The sequence below is a fragment of the Bubalus kerabau genome, chromosome 6 (genome assembly GCF_029407905.1).
Source record: "Bubalus kerabau isolate K-KA32 ecotype Philippines breed swamp buffalo chromosome 6, PCC_UOA_SB_1v2, whole genome shotgun sequence".
In the NCBI taxonomy this organism is placed as follows: domain Eukaryota; kingdom Metazoa; phylum Chordata; class Mammalia; order Artiodactyla; family Bovidae; genus Bubalus; species Bubalus kerabau.
The window spans coordinates 23,731,292-23,752,332 of NC_073629.1; the positions used below are offsets into that span (position 1 = coordinate 23,731,292).

General features: G+C 44.9%; 1 non-coding gene across 1 annotated transcript; it reads right to left on the reverse strand.

The window, feature by feature from the left end:
- Positions 1-3,158: 3,158 nt before the first annotated feature.
- On the reverse strand, positions 3,159-3,322 carry LOC129656734 (U1 spliceosomal RNA). The gene has a single exon (XR_008716519.1). It is a non-coding gene; the product is annotated as a U1 spliceosomal RNA (small nuclear RNA).
- Positions 3,323-21,041: the final 17,719 nt, after the last annotated feature.

The window sequence follows — 21,041 nt, forward strand, 5'->3', positions numbered from 1 at the left end:
GAAAGCTGTCACCCTGCCTGGTCAATGACATCACAGCCCCCGGACCACTATTCACAGGGACAAGACGTGCGGTTCGAAGCCCCCTCGTGGGGCAGGACTCAGTGGGCGCAGCTTCTGCCTTTTACCTTGAGACCCAGGGTGACCCGACAGGGGGTGGCAGTGCTTCGGTCGCTGCGCCTTTTGGCGACGGGGCCGGGCTCCGACGACCATTGACCGGCAGAGCCGCAGGGTCCTGCGGAAACGCCACGGGCTCGTCCCGCACCTCCCCGTGGTCCACGGACCTGCGCTTCTCAAAGCAGGTCCTCGACTCCTCCTTCGGACGTCGACTGCTGAGGGGGAGGCGGCAGAGCACAGGGGCCCAGGGCCTCCTTCGCGGGACCCAGACGTTCTGGTCCCGAGAGCAAGACGAGTTGGGCGCTGGGGCGGGAGAGTAGGTCCACTCAGCGCGCACCTGAGGCGCAGTTCGCTTTCAGGAGACTGAGTTTCGGCTGCGCCAGTAGAAGACCCTGCGTGCAGCCTAAAGGGAAAGGTCCCACCGAGACTCTAACTCGGATCGCTGGATTCAGTCCAAAGTGCTGCCATCACACCGTGGAAACACGGCCGTCTCGCTCTCCACCAGCTGAGCCGTGTGGCTCGCAGCCTCGCGGTCCCAGGACTTCCCTCCCTCCCGGCGCGCTTGTCACCCCGGCGCGCTTGTTACCTCGGCGCGCTTGTCACTACGCCGCGCTTGTCACTCCGCCGCGAGCTGCTTCCTCCGCGACGCCAGCAGGCGCCTGACTCGCCGGCCGGCGGCCGTCTCTACAGCTTTGGGCGCAGTGCAATGAGAGGAAACCCATTGCGGGTGAGCGACGGGGAGGGGCTTTTAGGCCTCCCTCAAATGCTCCTGTTCTGCTGGTATTTCTAGAGTTTTCTGCCCTGAGGTGAAATTCCCGCCAGGAAAAAATTTAAAAAGTCCCTTCGCTCTTTGCAGTTGCCCTCTTCCCTGCTGCCCTGGGAACTCTGAACGTCCTCAGAAGAGCCCTTGGGACTTCTGGGCTGCCCCATGTCTGGTACCCCAGGTCCAAAGGTAGGATTGCGGGCCACCGCCGGCTTCGTGTGGCGCGGGAGGGGCGGGGGGGAGGTGGGGTGGGGACGACACGGCGTTTGCTCTGGTCGGAATTCGACCAGAAGCCAAAGATCCGCCTTCCCACCCGTTGCACCATGCCGGTGGAGGAACTGCGAGCCCAAATAAGTTTGGCACAAAGAACGGTTTACAGTAGTAACAGGACTGTTCAAATGTGCCAAATTCTGTAAGCGTTGAGCGGTGGAAAGTATGGGTTTGTTTTGTTGTTCAGCCGCTCTGTCTTGGCCGACTCTTTTCGACCCCATGGACTGCAGAACGCCAGGCTTCCCCGCCTTTCACCATCTCCGAGACCTTACTCAAACTTATGTCCACTGAATTGGTAATGCCATTCAACCATCTCCTCCTCTGTCGTCGTCTTCCCCTCTTGCCTTCAACTTTCCCAGCATCAGGGTCTTTTCTAGTGAGTTGGATCTTCGCATAATGTGGCCAAAGTACTGGAGATTCAGCTTCAGCGTCAGTCCTTCCAATGAATATTCAGGACTGATTCCCTTTAGGATTGACTGGTTTAATCTTGCAGCCTAAGAGTCTCTCAAGAGTCTTCTCCAACACTACAGTTCAAAAGCATCAAGTCTTTGGCTCTCAGCTTTCTTTGGGCTTCCCTTGTGGCTCAGAGGTTAAAGTGTCTGCCTGCAATGCAGGATACCTGGGTTTAATCCCCAACTCTGGAAGATCCTCTGGAGAAGAAAATAACAACCCACTCCAGTACTCTTGCTCAGAGGAACCTGGTAGGTCACAGTCCATGGGATCACAGAGTCGAATAGGACTGAGCAACTTTTCTTCTTCTTTATGATTCAACTCACATCCATACATGACCACGGAAAAACTATAGCTTTGACTAGACAGACGTTTGTTGGCAAATTAATGTCTCTGCTTTCTAATATGCTGTCTAGGTTTATAGTAGCTTTTCTTCCAAGGGGCAAGTGTCTTTTAATTTCATGGCTGCAGTCACCATCTGCAGTGACTTTGGCACCAAGTAAAGAAAGTCTGTCACTGTTTCCCTTGTTTCCTCCATCTATTTGTCATGAAGTGATGGGACCAGATACCATGATTTTTGTCTTTTGCATGTTGAGTTTTAAGCCAACTTCTTTCACTCTCGCTTTTTCTGGTGTCATCTGCATACCCAGTTTTGTACATGATGTACTCTGCATGTAAATAAGCAGGCTGACAAGATACAACCTTTGATGTACCCCCTAGACTCATCTGAAATGACCCTGATGCTGGGAAAGACTGAAGGTGGGAGGAGAAGGGGACGACAGAGGATGAGATGGCGGAACGTGAATGTGAAGTCCCTCAGTCGTGTCCAACTCTGCGACCCCGTGGACTGTAGCCTACCAGGCTTCTCCGTCCATGGGATTCTCCAGGCAAGAATACTGGAGTGGGTTACCATTTCCTTCTCCGAGATGGCTGGAAGGCATCACCAACTCAACAGACTTAAGTCTGAGTAAACGCCGGGAGTTGGCGATGTATAGAGAAGCCTGGAGTGCTGCATGCAGTCCATGGGGTCTACAGAGTCGACAAGACTGAACTGAAGTAGCTACTGTAGTATATATATATATATATATATATATATATATAGAACAATGCATAACCTCTATGTATAATACAAAACATAAAAAGTTAATAGCTTGAGGGAGCAGTGTATTCACTGCTGCTGCTGCAAAGTTGCTTCAGTCGTGTCCAAGTCTGCGACCCGAGACAGCAGCCCACCAGGTTCTGCCGTCCCTGGGATTCTCCAGGCAAGAACACTGGAGTGGGTTGTCATTTCCTTCTCCACTACTTCTTCCTGTATTCACTACTGAGCTGAACTTGTTTGACTAGTTGTGTTTACTTTTTGCGATCTCATGGACTGTTGCCTACCAAGTTTTTCCATCCATGGGGTTTCCCAAGCAAGACTACTGGAGTGGGTTGCTATATCCTTCTCTAGAAAATCTTTCCGAGGGCTTCCTGCATTGCAGGGAAATGTTTCAAATTGCCTGAGCCGCCAGAAAAATCCCACATTGGTAGAAAGTAGTTTTATCGTTGAAACTATAGTTACCAGGGGAAAGTGTGCACGCAGTCCCCCACTACCACAAATTATGCAGTCGAGTTTCCCGCATTTGGAGACATCGCAGAAGTCAACACACCCACAGTGCAATGGCTGAGCCTCGCTGTGGGAGAACCACCTTCGTGATCACAGTATCTCCCCTGTCAGGTAGTTCAGTTCTGTTCAGTCAGCTCAGTCGTGTTCGATTCTTTGCGACCCCAGGTAAGTATAAAGTAATTCTGCCCGCCGCCCGCACAGCCTTAGACACGTTCACTGTTCGCACAGGCTCACTTTGCTATTGCCACCATCTCTTCCACCACCGTCCGCACCGCATCGTTTCCCGCGCCTCTTAGGCACTCCTAACAACTCTTCTAATAAAATCCAAGAGTATCTGGGAAAAACTTCCACAACCGGCAAAGTGGCAGGCCCGGTACTGTACCACTTCCGCTGCAAAATTTACATAAGCCCAGCCCCATTCAGGACCTGTAAGGCGGTTCCTCTCCTCCAACCCACGCCCTGTCCCATCATCTCCCCTCCCACCCCAGCCGAGACGACCAATGGGCAGGCCGGATGCTGAAGGAGAAGCCATGTCATGATTCCCAACAGGTTAGGGGGCCCAGGAATCAGTGGAAGCAGACCCTTTATTCTTTACTTGAGATGTAGGGGACTTTAGCCAGCTTCCTTGCATTCTTAACCTTTGTTCTGGGTTACATGCTAAGAATAGTAATTATGTGGTCCTCTGTTGAGTTCAGTTCAGTCGCTCAGTCGTGTCCGACTCTTTGCGACCCCATGAATCACAGCACGCCCGGCCTCGCTATCCATCACTAACTCCCGGAGTTCACTCAAACTCACGTCCATCGAGTCAGTGATGCCATCCAGCCATCTCATCCTCTGTCGTCCCCTTCTCCTCCTGCCCCCAGTCCCTCCAGCATCAGAGTCTTTTCCAATGAGTCAACTCTTCGCATGAGGTGGCCAAAGTACTGGAGTTTCAGCTTTAGCGTCATTCCTTCCAAAGAACACCCAGGACTGATCTCCTTTAGAATGGACTGGTTGGATCTCCTTGCAGTCCAAGGGACTCTCAAGAGTCTTCTGCAACACCACAGTTCAAAAGCATCAGTTCTTCAGTGCTCAGCTTTCTTCACAGTCCAACTCTCACATCCGTACATGACTACTGGAAGAACCATAGCCTTGACTTGACGGACCTTTGTTGGCAAAGTAATGTCTCTGCGTTGCTGATCCAATTTTGTTTTAAGAAGTAATAAGTTGTAAAACAATGAATGTAAATATATATTTGTAGGAACAAAACAAACCATAAGTATGTGTTATATGTGTAGACTTATAGATTCAGGGTGCTAACTTAAAAAAATGCACAGCATCAGAGTTGTGAGTTCAAGGATTATTTGGGGCAAAATGAGGAGCTCAGGAGGCAGCATTTCAGTTAGCTCTGAGAACTTGCTCCACAAAGGTATGGGTGAAGGTCAGTGTATATGTAATCTTGGTGAAGGGAGAGTACATGCATTCCAGTGCAGATTCTTTGCAGGTTACTGCTAGTCGTGAGGATCACATGTCACCATGAAGGATTTTAGTGCTTTTCTAGGTACTAGGAGATATTCGGGTCATAAAATCAGCGCCTGAAAATACATCACTATCTGAAGACTTGTTGTGCCAGTTTTTCCCAGAGCACAGAGTGGGCTCATTTCTGCTCTCCACCCTGAACTCCTTTCAGGGGGTGTTGAAAATCAGCGGCTGCAGCATTTAATCCTTGTAAAGGTGGATGGCAAGTGCCAGTTTGTAGTTGACAAAAGTTATATCTCAAAGTTCTTTCTGCTGTATTTTCTGTGCACCTTCTGACTTCATCCTCATGGTCTCCCAGGTGCCATGTTTTTCCTTTTCTTACCATACAGAATACAAAAGTTGAAGATTCTGAAGAAGCTGATGACCAAAATAAGGGATAGAAAGATGATGTGTTTGCTTGAAGAATGAGGTTTGTATGTTTTCTCTTACTGGATAAGACTGGGTTAGACCTGAGGGCAGGGAGTGGGGAGGCTGGAGAAGCAACCAGCTTGCTTTTCAGACCAGAGACCAAGGAGTGGAGGAACTTGATTCTTGAAGTGCATTTGGCTTAAGAGGGAAGGTGACTAGCCTGGAGGGAGAATCTTGAACTCAGTACCCAGTTAACTTCCAGGAAAACCTGTCCTTTCTTGGAACAGCTGACACTACTCGTCCTGCACACTGACTTTAAATATTCTTTATCCACTGTTGTCCACTGTAGGAGTTTCCTATTGCTACTGTAACATGTTACTACACACTTAGTGGCTTAAAACAACAAACATTGATTATTTTATGACTCTGGAGATCAGAAGTCCAAGATGCAACTCCCTGGGCAAAAATCAAAGTGACAGTTGGGTTGTGGTGATTCTTCCTGGAGATACTAAGAGAGAATCTCTTTCATTGCCTTGTCCAGCCTCTAGAAGATGCCCACATTCTACTCTCATAGGCCCCTGTCATCTTCAAAGATAATTACAGCTGATCAAGTTATTCTCACAACACATTATTCTGACACCAATTCTCCTTCTGTCTGTATGAACCTTTGTGATTCCATGGGGGCCCCATCTCAGTTCAGTTTAGTCACTCAGTCCTGTCCGACTCTTTGTGACCCCATGAATGGCAGCCCGCCAGGCCTCCCTGTGCATCACCAACTCCCGGAGTCCACCCAAACTCATGTCAATTGTGTTGGTGATGCCATCCAGCCATCTCATCCTCTGCCGTCCCCTTCTCCTCTGGCCCTCAATCTTTCCCAGCATCAGAGTATTTTCAAATGAGTCAACTCTTCGCATGAGGTGGCCAAAGTACTGGAGTTTCAGCTTCAACATCAGTCCCTCCAGTGAACACCCAGGACTGATCTCCTTTAGGATGGACTGGTTGGATCTCCTTGCAGTCCAAGGGACTCTCAAGAGTCTTCTCCAACACCACAGTTCAAAAGCCATCAATTCTTCAGTGCTCAGCTTTCTTTATAGTCCAACTCTCACATCCATACATGACCACTGGAAAAATCATAGCCTTGACTAGACAGACCTTTGCTGACAAAGTAATGTCTCTGCTTTTTAATATGCTGTCTAGGTTGGTCATAACTTTCCTTCCAAGGACCAATTTCATGGCTGCAATCACCATCCGCAGTCATTTTGGAGCCCAGAAAAATAAAATCAGCCACTGTTTCCCCATCTGTTTGCCATGAAGTGATAGGACTGGATGCCATGATCTTAGTTTTCTGAATGTTGAGCTTTAAGCCAACTTTTTCACTCTCCTCTTTCACTTTCATCAAGAGGCTCTTTAGTTCTTCTTCACTTTCTGCCATAAGGGTGGTGTCATCTGCACATCTGAGGTTATTGATATTTCTCCCGGCAAGCTTGATTCCAGCTTCTGCTTCCTCCAGCCCATCGTTTCTCTGATGTATTCTGCATATAAGTTAAATATGCAGGATGACATTATACAGCCTTGACGTACTCCTTTTCCTATTTGGAACCAGTCTGTTGTTCCATGTCCAGTTCTAACTGTTGCTTCCTGACCTGCATACAGATTTCTCAAGAGGCAGATCAGGTGGTCTGGTATGCCCATCTCTTTCAGAATTTTCCACAGTTTATTGTGATCCACACAGTCAAAGGCTTTGGCATAGTCAATAAAGCAGAAATTTATGTTTTTCTGGAACTCTGTTGCTTTTTCGATGATCCACGGATGTTGGCAATTTAATCTCTGGTTCCCCTGCCTTTTCTAAAACCAGCTTGAACATCTGGAAGTTCATGCTTCACGTATTGCTGAAGCCTGGCTTGGAGAATTTTGAGTATTACTTTACTAGCATGTGAAACACAAGTTGGAATCAAGATTGCCGGGAGAAATGTCAATAACCTCAGATATGCAGATGACACCAACCTTATGGCAGAAAGTGAAGAGGAACTAAAAAGCCTCTTGATGAAAGTGAAAGTGGAGAGTTAAAAGTTGGCTTAAAGCTCAACATTCAGAAAACTAAGATCATGGCATCTGGTCCCATCACTTCATGGGAAATAGATGGGGAAACAATGGAAACAGTGTCAGACTTTATTTTTCTGGGCTCCAAAATCACTGCAGATGGTGACTGCAGCCATGAAATTAAAAGACGCTTACTCCTTGGAAGGAAAGTTATGACCGACCTAGATAGCATATTCAAAAGCAGAGACATTACTTTGCCAACAAAGGTCCGTCTAGTCAAGGCTATGGTTTTTCCTGTGGTCATGTATGGATGTGAGAGTTGGACTGTGAAGAAAGCTGAGCGCTGAAGAATTGATGCTTTTGAACTGTGGTGTTGGAGAAGACTCTTGAGAGTCCCTTGGACTGCAAGGAGATCCAACCAGTCCATCCTAAAGGAGACCAGTCCTGGGTGTTCATTGGGAGGACTGATGCTAAAGTTGAAACTCCAGTACTTTGGCCACCTCATGCGAAGAGTTGACTCATTGGAAAAGACTCTGATGCTGGGAGGGATTGAGGGTAGGAGGAGAAGGGGACAACAGAGGATGAGATGGCTGGATGGCATCACTGAGTTGATGGACGTGAGTCTGGGTGAACTCCAAGAGTTGGTGATAGACAGGGAGGCCTGGCGTGCTGCGATTCATGGGGTCGCAAAGAGTCAGACACGACTGAGCGACTGAACTGAACCGAACTGAACCGATGTGGTAGTTTGAGCATTCTTTGGCATTAACTTTCTTTGGGATTGGAATGAAAACCGACCTTTTCTAGTCCTGTGGCCACTGCTGAGTTTTCCAAATGTGCTGGCATATTGAGTGCAGCACTTTCACAGCATCATCTTTCAGGATTTGAAATAGCTCAACTGGAATTCCATCACCTCCACTAACTTTGTTCATGCTTCCTAAGGCCCACCTGACTTCTCCTTAATTTAATCACACCCACAAATTCTCTTTTTCCATGTCAAGTAACATAATCACGAATTCCAGGGACCCAGATGTGGGCATCTTTGGGGAAGCATTAGTCTACCTCCATAGCCAGTCTCCCCAGTGAACACATTTCTGCAAGCATATCAGTCAGTGGTGGCTGCTCCATTCTGAAAGCGATCCAGGTGAAAGCAAGTCAGTCCACTGCTTCTGAGGGTCAGTCAGTCAACAGCTGGGCCCTGTATTGAGGCATCTGAGTCAGAGAGAGAAAAGGAAAATGCCTGTGGGGAGACAAATCTGAGGACCCAGCCTGGGCAGTTCCCAGGGATCAGAGTTGAGAGCTGCAAATGCCTTCATGGGGGAAGGAGGCTGGGGAGGGTGTTAGAAGCTGAGTATATGTGTTTCCCTCCCCCCACCCCCCACAAATTCATATCTTGGACGCTAATCCCCAGTGAAGCTGTATTTGGGGAAGGAACTTTGAAGGATGTAATTAAATGAGATCATAGCCTTGGGGGCACTGACAGGATGTTTCAGTTTCAGTTTAGTCGCTCAGTCATGTCCGACTCTTTTCGACCCCATGGACTGCAGCATGCCAGGCCTCCCTGTCCATCACCAACTCCCGGAGTCTATCCAAACTGATGTCCGTTGAGTCAGTGATGCCATCCAACCATCTCATCCTCTGTCATCCCCTTCTACGCCTGCCCTCAGTCTTTCCCAGCATCCGGGTCTTTTCAAATGAGTCAGCTGTTTGCATCAGGTGGCCAAAGTATTGGAGTTTCAGCTTCAGCATCAGTCCTTCCAATGAACACCCAGGACTGATCTCTTTAGGATGGACTGGTTGGATCTCCTCGCAGTCCAAGGGACTCTCACGAGTCTTCAACACCACAGTTCAAAAGCCATCAATTCTTTGGCGCTCAGCTTTCTTTATCGTCCAACTCTCACATCCATACATGACCACTGGAAAAACCATAGCCTTGACTAGATGGACCTTTGTTGACAAAGTAATGTCTCTGCTTTTCAATATACTGTCTAGGTTGGTCATAATTTTCCTTCCAAGGAGTAAGTATCTTTTAATTTCATGGCTGCAGTCATGGTTTTAGAAAAGGCAGAGGAAACAGAGATCAAATTGCCAACATCCTCTGGATCATCAAAAAAGCAACAGAGTTCCAGGAAAACATCTATTTCTGCTTTATTGACTACGCCAAAGCCTTTGACTGTGTGGATTACAATAAACTGTGGAAAATTCTGAAAGAGATGGGAATACCAGACCACCTGACGTACCTCTTGAGAAATCTGTATGCAGGTCAGGAAGCCACAGTTAGAAATGGACATGGAACAACAGACTGATTCCAAGTAGGAAAAGGGGTACATGTCCTTAAATGAAGGGATACCAGAGAGCTTGGGCTCCTGCCCTATCCCAGCTTAAGTAACAAGAAAAGACCTTGTGAGGACCCAGCCAGGCAAGGACTATCTGCAAGCCAGGAAGAGAGCTTGCACCAGAAACTGAATTGCTGGGAAGTTCCAACCATGATCTAGGATGTCTCAAAACTGTGAGAAAACAGATTTCTGGTTAAGCCACCCAGTCCATAGCATTTTTTTTCTGGAAGCCCAAGCTGACTAATACAGGAGGTCACTTAGTCATTGACCTAAGCAGCTTCTCCTACTTGGCCCTTTTTGGGATCTGCCCCAGTCTTGCTGATCACCAGTAATTAGCACTGACCACCTGCTTTGCTTTTAAAGGCTTATCCAGGACTTTCGAATGAGGCGTCATCACCTGGTTTAAGATTTCGTAGCATAGTCGGACATGACTGAGCAACTAAGCACAGCACACAGCACAGCAGAATTTGCTACGTGCAGCAATGGCCTGCAACAAGGATCTCAGAGTTTCTTTTGAATGAGTTTGACGTCTTCAAAAATAACAACCCAGAATGGCCTGGGACAGCTGATCATTCTTCAGGGTGACCCAATACCCCGTGTGGCCTGCATTTCCTCTTCTACTGGATGATTTCTATGCTTTGGACTCTCCACAACTATAGACAAGGGTTTGGGTGCTGGTGAAGAATCTGTGCCTAATTCTGGGGAGGCTCAGAGAAAAAGGAAAGAACTAGCAGAATCTGGGCACGGGAGGGAGCGGGGGCTGAGAGGCTGCTCTTCTGTGAATAAAAGAGGTTGGAGGGTGTGAGAGGAGCTGGGGTGTTTGTGTGTGGATGCCCATTGTGTGTGTCCAGGATAAATTCAAGGGAAGTTCAAGAGAGGGCAGCTGCCATTCTGGGACCAGAGACTAGAGCACCTTGGCACTCAAGCTCTGCTCATCCTCCTCCTTCTTCTGCCTCTGTTTCCCTTTCTCCTCTCTGTCCTCACTAGCGTCTCACCAGTGTTTTATTTTTCCCACTCCTCCTCCCTCTCTTGGATCATTCCCATTACCATACCCACCTCCCAATACAAAGCAGGCCAGCAAAGAAGAGGGCTGAGCAATCTGGGAGGAAGATGAGGGAATATTTTCCACCAGCCTAAGAAGCACAGATACATTTCTTTCTGGTTAGATTCTTGTTTGGAGGGGACAGAGTAAGATGGCTCCACCTCCACAGTCAGCTAAAGCAGCACAGGCCTTAAGGCCAGCCCCGGGGATATGTGACCAAAAGTCAGGAACTCTGGACATGGATGGAGGACATCTGGTTCACAAGATCCCAGACAACTTAAAATCTTGGTGCCACCTTCTTTATAAGGCAAGTTCCAAGGGAAGGACCACATTGTACCCTCCTGGCTTTGTTCATGTAAGGGTGCATAGGTGTGTGTTCGTGTCTGACTCTTTTCAACCCCATGGACTGTACCCTGCCAGGCTCCTTTGTCCATGGGACTCTCCAGGCAAGAATATGGGATTGCTTTGCTATTTCTTCCTCCAGGGGATCTTCCCAACCCAGGTATTGCACCTGTGCCTCATACCCTGTATTGGCAGAAACCTGAGAAGGTGTGTAGGCCTCCTGTTCCTCCCTTTCCTGGATCTTTACTGCTGAGCCACCAGGGAAGCCCTGGTGGTTTAGTAATTCTGCCTTTTCCCTTTTCTTCGGGTTTTGTTATCTTCCCAATCAGTGACCTTTCCTCTCACATTTCTTGCTTGAGGAGGCTAATTTAGAAATATCTCTTTGATATTCCATTTTTTCCATAAGCATTCTTTCATTCTGGACTTAATCTTTTTGAACAATATTCTGAGCCTTTTTGATTATTCAGTAAATATTTGTAAATAAAATTGTTAATTTTGATATATTGACGCAACCAATCAACACTTAGGTTGGCTCCCCAACCCCATGCCATCCACACAGGAAATGAGGCCCAGCTGTGGATGCCCATTGAACAGTGTTGGGGAAACTCTGAAGGAAGTTTTGCTGGCACCTCCAGATGAAATTGTATGGTCAAGTCATTCAAAATGACTGTTCTCTTGCTATCTGTTCATTCTCCTTCACCAGCCACTCCTTCACCCACATGACTATCCAATCCCCTTAATTACCAGTTCAATCAGTTGCTCAGTTGTGTCTTGCGACCCCATGGACTGCAGCACTCGAGGCCTCCCTGTCCATTACCAACTCCCGGAGTTTACTCAAACTCATGTGCATCGAGTTAGTGATGCCATCCAACCATCTCATCCTCTGTCATCCCCTTCTACACCTGCCCTCAGTCTTTCCCAGCATCCGGGTCTTTTCAAATGAGTCAGCTGTTTGCATCAGGTGGCCAAAGTATTGGAGTTTCAGCTTCAGCATCAGTCCTTCCAATGAACACCCAGGACTGATCTTTTTAGGATGGACTGGTTGGATCTCCTTGCAGTCCAAGGGACACTCAAGAGTCTTCTCCAACACCACAGTTCACAAGCATCAATTCTTCAGTGCTCAGCTCTCTTTATAGTTCAACTCTCACATCCATACATGACTACTGGAAAAACCATAGCTTTGACTAGATGGATCTTTGTTGGCAAAGTAATGTCTATGCTTTTTAATATGCTGTCTAGGTTGGTCATGACTTTTCTTCCTAGGAGGAAGTGTCTTTGAATTTCATGGCTGCAGTCATCATCTGCAGTGATTTTGGAACCCAAAAAATAAAGTCTGTCACTGTTTCCATTGTTTCCCCATCTATTTGCCATGAAGTTATGGGACCAGATGCCATGATCTTAGTTTTCTGAATGTTGAGTTTTAAGCCAACTTTTCCACTTTCCTCTTTCACTTTCATCAAGAGGCTCTTTAGTTCTTCTTCACTTTCTGCCATAAGGGTGGTGTCATCTGCACATCTGAGGTTATTGATATTTCTCCTGGCAATCTTGATACCAGCTTGTGCTTCATCCAGCCCAGTGTTTCTCATGATATACACTGCATATAAGTTAAAGATGCAGGGTGACAATATACAGGCTTGAGGTACTCCTTTCCCAATTTGGAACGCTTTAATTATAGGGCTTAATCAATAACCAACTATGTGGTTGCCCTGACCCCAGCCTCTGGTTTCTCTGGTGACGGGTGAGCCAATCAGACATCAATGGTCCCTATAAGTTGTAGTCTCCCCTCAAGTCTGTCCCCTCCACCGCCCCCAGTAGTGAAGATCCTTGCCTTGTTGTTCCTGCCGTTTGCTGAACATTGTGGCGTGTCACTCCAGGACGCTTTGTTTAAGATTTGTAAGATTCTATATATATAAGCATCTGAATGGAGAGTTCCAAAGAATAGCAAGAAGAGATAAGAAAGCCTTCCTCAGCAATCAATGCAAAGAAATCGAGGAAAACAACAGAATGGGAAAGACAAGCAATCTCTTTAAGAAAATTAGAGATACCAAGGGAACATTTCACGCAAAGATGGGCTCGATAAAGCACAGAAAAGGTATGGACCTAACAGAAGCAGAAGATATTAAGAAGAGGTGGCAAGAATACAAGAAGAACTGTACAAAAAAGAGCTTCACAACCCAGATAATCACGATGGTGTGATCACTCACCTAGAGCCAGACATCCTGGAATGTGAAGTCAAGTGGGCCTTAGAAAGCATCACTACGAACAAAGCTCGTGGAGGTGATGGAATTCCAGTGGAGCTATTTCAAATCCTGAAAGATGATGCTGTGAAAATGCTGCACTCAATATGCCAGCAAATTTGGAAAACTCAGCAGTGGCCACAGGACTGGAAAAGGTCAGTTTGCATTCCAATCCCAAAGAAAGGCAATGCCAAAGAATGGTCAAACTACCACACAATTGCACTCATCTCACACGCTAGTAAACTTCCCTACCTCTTGTGCTCATGCTAGCGAACACAAGGGGTTAGAGTTGTAGCTTCTGGCGTGTCAGTCTTCATGTCACTGGTATTCCGCAGCCGACCGGGACCTCAGCCCATGTGTCCCCTCCAGTGCCTGCTCTTCTCAGTCACACATTTCCTGGCTGATCCTTGTGCTCTGCTACTGCTTCTCACTCATGTTTCCTTCTGCCCAGGTGTCACCAGTGTTCATCCTGCTTCCCCAGCCACACTGCCAACCAACCACACAGAAGCCAGATCTTCCCACTACCTCAACCCTTCCCAGCTCCTCTGTCTTCCAAGGGGCACCATGGACCTGGGCAGAATCCTGGAGCCTGGGTACCTGGGCAGCAGTGGCCAGTGGGACATGATGAGGCCTCAGAAAGGGAGTATATCCGAGGGAAATTAGTGGTTGTCTCCAATTGGCTTACTTTCTCACTAAGGCCAAAGGAGGTTCCACCTCTATCAGTAATAGTGATCAGTACAGAGCACATGCCCTAAACTATGCCAATGCCAGAAAGACACTTATGCAAGGAAATTTTAGCTCCATAGTGACCTCAGAATCTGCCATGCACCACTGTCCAGCTTGTTTCAAAGCAAAGGAGGAGTATTGATGAGTGATGGTTCCTTTGAGAGGATTGTCCTTCACCAGGTAAAAGAAGGGCTATAGCCTTCCTCACCAAGGCTGGGCCATCCATCCAAACTCTGGCTGATGGAACAGACTGGATGTGACTCCAGTTCAACCCACATCAGCAGACCCTTTCATGCACCATGCTCTCCTTCCTCCGTATTTCCCTGGGCAAAGACAATGTGACAGTGTGGAAAGATGAAGGAAACGGAGGCAAGGAAAAGAAGGGCAATCTAGTGAACAGTCTTGCCTTTTGGCATGGAACAGATATGTTATCCATCAATTGTTGGTTCCAGGTGTGCTATGGTAGCAAGTTCTAGGTCAGAGAGAATAGCACCTTCCTGTCATCTCAAAAGAGAGAAAAGATTGTTGCAAGGGGCCTGCAGCACTATTCAGCAGGTTACCATTCTAGATAGAGAAGGTATAATGGAAACATGGAATCAGTAGTCAAAGACCTGGGTCCAAGCCCATTTCACCCTCTTACTAGTGACCTTGAAAAAGTAACCTCACTTCCTGAGTTTTAGTTCTCTGCCCTGGTAAGACCATGTTCATGTTGGTAGATAAGCTTAGATCACTGTACCCATGTAGCACTGATAGCAGAAGGTAGCCTCTTAGACCTCACTGCCTGCTGGAAGGAAGATGTGCAGACTCACCTAAATAATAGACTCAGTCTAGCTGGTTCTGGAAACCACACTGGTGTCAGAGTAGACTGTGTAACCATTTTCAATACTAAAGTGGTCCAAATGATATTTGGGGCTCCAGGTCTACACATTCTCAGCTGTGGTCTTAGGTCACTGGACATCCTTTGTATGGTGTTCTTACCATCAATCTCTGGCTCACCTTAGATCAGTGCATGTTTGAAGGCATATCACAGTTTTGTAAACATTTTTGCCAACATGACAATAGTAGTGTGTATGTTCTGTCTTGGATATTATGAGATGTGTTGTTCAAGAATATGGAGTTACTTTCCTGGGTTGGGAAGATCCCCTGGAGAAGAGAATGGCAATCCACTCTAGTATTCTTGCCGGGAAAATCCCACGTACAGAGGAGCCTGGTGGGCTACCATCCATGGGGTCACAAGAGTCAGACATGACTTAGCAACTACACCACCACCACCAAGGTAAGAGTAGGGAAACTAGCTAGGGTCCTGCCAAATCAAGAGCCATTCTGAACTCTGATAGTATCCTAAATACTGGCTGACATTTCTTGAGCTCAACCCAGAGACCCTACACTTTCCAGATTTGTTGGATTTCCTGGGTGTAGTCACAGGTACTTTAGCAGACAAAAGTATTTGTGCTGACTACAGAACTAGACAAAGAAGCATCCTACAAGTATATACTACCTTCCTTATCACTTCTTACTGTAATGGTCTCCCTGAAAATGGGAAGGGGCAGGTGAAACACCTAGTATTCAAATCAGGTTATGAGACAAAATTGGCAGTGTCAGGTGAATTTAAATTATTGTGTCTTCATGGATTAAATATGCAGTGGTCTTTATCACCAAATATCTTACTAAAGTTTCTTCCAAGATAATATGTTCTTATGCATTTGCTCTGGAGAAGGAAATGACAACCCACTCCAGTATTCTTGCCTGGAGAACTCTGTGGACAGAGGAGCCTGGTGGGCTACAGTTCATAGGGTTGCAAAGAGCCGGAAATGACTGAAGTGACTGAGCACACAAGCTTGCATTGCTCATTTGCAACTCCAAAGGCCCAAAGCCATATTTCTCTGTTATTTGGTGGTCCTTGTCATCATCTTCAGTCAACAAATCATCATTCCAAACCAAATTCTAGAATCTGAGTCAAGAAATCATCATTCCTTCAATGATGATTTTTCTATTCATGGTAACATTTTTTTTCCTGGTAGCATTTTTAAAGAACACATACTATCTTAAGTCCTACTGAAAATGGTTCCCATTGTACAAGTAACCATAAAATAAATCATAACTCTTAACTAGCTTTTCCCTAGTGAGCAAGTACTGGCCAGGACTTCAGAGGTTTTTAATAACCTCATAATAATTGCTTAATATGTAGTACATAGTATTAGGATTATTTTTAATAGCACTTCAGATAAATCAGTGCAATGTGACTTTAGGCAAGTCACTTAATATTCTGTATATTTCAATCCTCATTTTAGAAAGAATTTGGATAACTATTATTTTCTGCCACAAATACACTTTTGAGCTTCCTAACCCAGCAATATCATTCCTTTGCTGGGAGAAATATTGATAACCTCAGATATGCAGATGATACCACCCTTATGGCAGAAAGTGAAGAAGAACTAAAGAGCCTCTTGATGAAAGTGAAAGAGGAGAGTGGAAAAGTTGGCTTAAAACTCAACATTCAGAAAACTAAGATCATGGCATCTGGTTCTATCGCTTCATGGAAAATAGACGGGGAAACAGTGGAAACAGTGACTTTACGTTTTTTGGGCTCCCAAATCGCTGCAGATGGCGACTGAAGCCATGAAATTAAAAGATGCTTACTCCTTGGAAGAAAGTTATGACCAACTTAGACAGTACTCTTGCCTGGAAAATCCCATGGATGGAGGAGCCTGGTGGGCCGCAGTCCATGGGGTCGCTAAGAGTTGGACATGACTGAGCGACTTCACTTTCACTTTTTACTTTCATGCATTGGAGAAGGACATGGCAACCCACTCCAGTGTTCTTGCCTGGAGAATCCCAGGGACGGGGCAGCCTCATGGGCTGCCATCTATGGGGTCACACAGAGTCGGACATGACTGAAGCGACTTAGTAGTAGTAGTAGTAGACAGTATATTAAAAAGTAGAGATAGTACTTGGCCAACAAAGGTCCGTCTAGTCAAGGCTATGGTTTTTCCAGTAGTCATGTGAAAGTTGGACCATAAAGAAAGCTGAGTGCTGAAGAATTGATACTTTTGAACTGTGGTGTTGGAGAAGACTCTTAAAAGTCCCTTGAACTGCAAGGAGATCCAATCAGTCCATCCTAAAGGAAATCAGTCCTGAATATTCATTGGAAGGACTGATGTTAAAGCTGAAACTCCAATACTTTGGCCACCCAAAGAGCTGACTCATTTGAAGATACTCTGATGCTGGGAAAGATTGATTGTGGGAGGAGAAGTGGACGACAGAGGATGAGATGGTTGGATGGCATCACCAACTCGATGGACTTGAGTTTGAGTAAACTCCAGGAGTTGGTGATAGACAGGGAGGCCTGGCGTGCTGCAGTCCATGGGGTCACAAAGAGTCAGACACGACTGAGCTACTGAACTGAACTGAATTGAACTGTAATGAGAGGTGGGGCCCCAGCATTGGGAAGCAATCTGCTCATTCCTTCCGTCACTTCACTAGTCATAAATATTTAGTGGAACACTTGGATATTGTGGCCATTGTCACCCTTGTGAACCCACCGGCCTAGCCAATCCCAGCAGAGTTATAGTGACACACATATATCAGGAGAACTTCCCATATTTTGGACTCACAAACCATGGGATAATGTAGGTTAGAAGATGACTCTGTTTTTTTTTTTTTTTTTTTTTGCCCACATCTCTCTTCCTGACTCAGGCTGCTGTGCCTCTAAACATTCTTGTGCTTGCATGGTATATATCCTTTTCACCTCTGATCCTGGCTTATATTTCCCCATGTACATCTGAGAAACACAGCCACAGGTTCCTGGTATGTGCCAACCCAGGTAGATTCAGCAACTGTTGCATAGAAACTGCCCTTGCATTCTCTCCATTGAATATACTGATTTTTCCAAGTTAGATAAAAGTAATGTCAGATTTACTACTTGTATTTAAGGAAATATATATGAAATATTAGTTGATTCCCTGGTGGCTCAGATGGTAAAGCATCTACCCACAATGTGGGAGACCCTGGTTTGATCCATGGGTCAGGAAGATCCCCTGGATAAGGAAATGGCAACCCACTCCAGTACTCTTGCCTAGAAAATTCCATGGATGGAGGAGCCTGGTTGGGCTACAGTCCATGGGATCACAAAGAGTCGAACACTCTGACAAGTAGGAAATAGATCCTGTGGAATTGTAATAAAATTCATTAATTACACATACAGAGTCTAATTCTCATAGAAACTTAAAAACTACAGCCAACAGGGGATGAAATAGGGAAATAGGCATGTCCAAACTGACTTCAGGTTACATAAAACCCAGTACGTTGCCATAGGGGGAATTTGAGTCAACATTATAATGGGATATAATAAAGTTGGGGAAAATATGCCTTTGCTAAATTGACTAGTCATAAGCTTAAGCTGAAGAAAAGTGAAAGTGTTAGTCACTCAGCCATATCCGACTCTTCGAGACCCCATGGACTGTAACCTGCCAGGCTCCTCTGTCCATGAAATTCTTCAGGCAAGAATACTGGAGTGGGTTGCCTTTCCCTTCTCCAGGGGATCTTCCCAACCCAGGGATCAAACCTGGGTGTCCTGCATTGCAGGCAGACTCTTTACCGTCTGAGCCACCAGGGAAGCGAGTTTAAGCTAAGTTAAGTATTATTGTCAAATTGTCTTCACACTTAAAAGGATGTGAAAGATTGGTAAAGTCTAAAAGAAGAATGTGTAACATTTTACATTTTTCTTTGAGGAAAAGCACCAAGGACAGTTCAAATAGAAACAGATTGAGGAATGACCTCAATAGAGTCCTGTATAAATGAAAGTTACTGGGAAATATTGCCGCCTTGATGTTTTTCCCTGTATACACAACACTGAACAAGGAGAAATTCTCAGATTTGAGAAACAGTGTTTGCAGGATCAGAGAAGGGAAGCCTGAAATTGCAAGGGGCTGTTGGGAAAGATGGTCTCCTTCAGAGATCTTCAGAGAGGAGCTAAATGGCCTTTACTCTGACTTATTGAGTCCTGTTCTCTGTGGCTAGCACTCTAATGTGATGTGGGTGTCTGATAAAGCTTCCTGGCTTACACGGTGTATCCAGGGACTGCATTTAAACCAGAAGATAAGAATCACAGCCTTCTTGTCTCCAGCATAATTCAAAGCACCTTTGTTTTCCTTAGAGTCATTCACTGTTGCTTGTTTCTCTTCTCACACACTTCCAGGTCCTTCATTTCCTCCTCATGGCTGTTATCTCTTCTTGTCCTCCCACCCACAGATGGTTCCAGGCCCAGATGACCAAGAAAGCAGTGATCTGAATCATTCCCTAGGGCTGACTCTTCCTTTAGGAGCTGCCTTTGTGCTGCCATGTTTGGATAGAACCTCTTTGACACCTGACCTCTTTATAGGTAAATGATAAATTTAATGATGATAAATTAAAAAAAAATTTATTTTTTAAATTTTAAGGTTTTTTTTAAACAATATTGTGTTTCAGGTATACATCAAATTTATTCAGTTATATATATATGCACATATAAATATACATATATATATTTCAGATTCTTTTCCATTATAGATTATCACAAAGTATTGAATATAGTTCCCTGTGCTATACAGTAAATCCTTGTTGTGTATCTATTTTATATATAGTAGTGTGTACCTGTTAATCCCAAGCTCCTAATTTATACCTCTCTCCTTATTTCTCCTTTGGTAACCATAAATTTGTTTCTATGGAAGTCTGTTTCTATTTTGTGAATAAATTCATTGTATTATTTTTTAGATTGCACATATAAATGATATCATAAAATTGTCTTTCTCTGCTTCATTCAGTATGATAATCTCTAGGTTCATCTGTGTTGCTGCAAATGGCAATATTTCATTCTTTTCACAGCCAACGAATATTCCATTGTATATGGACATAGTTCACATCTTCCTTATCCGTTCATCTGTCCATGGACACTTAGGTTGTTTTCATGTCTTGTCTATTGTAAATAGTGCTTCTATGAACATTCAGGTAAACATTGTGGTACAGCTATCTTTTTAAAATAGGGTTTTCATCATTTATTTTTTTAAATTTTATTTTAAAAATTTATTTTTAATTAGACAATAATTGCTTTAGAATGTTGTGTTAATTTCTGTCATACAGCAACGTGAAGCAGCTATAACTGTACACATATACTCTCCCTCTTGAACCCCCCTCCCACCCCACTCATCCTACCCATCTAGGTTGTCACAGATTACCAAGCTGGGCTCCCTGTGTTATATAGCAGCTTCCCACTAGCTGTTTTCCATATAGTAGTGTATATATGTCAATACTACTTTCTCATTTTGTCCCACCCTCTCCTTCTCCCACTGTGTCCACAAGTCCTTTCTTTACATCTGCATCTCTATTCCTGCCCTGAAAATAGGTTCATCAGTACCATTTTTCTAGATTCCATATATATGCATTAACAAGAACTGACCCTTGTTTTCAAGTATGTTGACTCATAATTTATATCTACTTGCTTTAAATTGGAAGTCATACTAGTGCAAACACTTTCTAAAAGATCTACATTTTTATAATCCCCTTCCCCACGTTTTGTGACTTCGTCCTGTTTTACATCTTCATGCTTATCTTCTTACTGCTATTTGTATTTACAATTGCTTTGACAATTTTTTTCATTGTTTTTTAAAATCTCTACTGGCTTATTTAAGTGATCTTCAGTCCTTTTATGTATACCTTTCCAACTGTGATGTTCCTTTTCTATAGATTCTTGTTTCTTTTCTCTTTAGAGAAGACCCTTTAATATTTCTTTTGGGGGTAGGTTTAATCTCGCTGAATGCTTTTAGTTTTTACTTGGCCAAGAAACTCTTTCTCTCTCATCTATACTAAATGATCATTTTGCTGGGTATAGGATCCATGGTTGAAGGTTTTTTCCCTTCATGGACTTCAAATATATTATGCCACTCCTTCTGGCCTGCAAAATTTCTTCAGAGAAATCAGCTGATAGCTTTATAGAAATTATATTTTAATTGATTCTTTGTTTTTCTCTTGCTGCATTTAGAATCCTCCTGTTACCTTTAATTTTTGCCATTTGAAGTATATGTCTTGGTATAAATCTCTTTGTGTTCATCTTGTTTGGGACCCTCAGTGCTTCCTGTATCTGGATTTCTATTTCCTTCTTAGATTTGAAAAGTTTTAAGCCATAATTTCTTCACATATATTTTCAATCCCCCTCTTTCTTTTCCTTCTGGACTCCCTATTACGTGAAGGCTGGCATGATTTCTGTTGTCTCATAAGT